Raw genomic sequence first — 269 nt, 5'->3', positions numbered from 1 at the left:
TGCCGCCAGACAATAGGCAGCTTTACTCGTAAGGCAAAATATTATTGAAGCTTCGGCCGTCTGCCAGGAATGGGGGGAAAAAAAAAAAAAAAGCTCCCGCCTTTGGCTTCGCCAAGTAAATCACTTCCTACAAAGTTACAAGGAAGCGGGGGTAACCTGAGGAGCGCCCGGCCATTCCTGGCGAAAACTGAATAGCGGGATTAAGAGCGACGAACGATCACTATAATAACAGCGCCCTAACGGGGGCGGGGTGGGGGGACTTGGAGGGG

The sequence above is a fragment of the Eurypyga helias genome, unplaced genomic scaffold (genome assembly GCF_000690775.1).
Source record: "Eurypyga helias isolate BGI_N326 unplaced genomic scaffold, ASM69077v1 scaffold30129, whole genome shotgun sequence".
NCBI lineage: Eukaryota > Metazoa > Chordata > Aves > Eurypygiformes > Eurypygidae > Eurypyga > Eurypyga helias.
Note: the sequence above shows the minus strand (reverse complement) of the source record.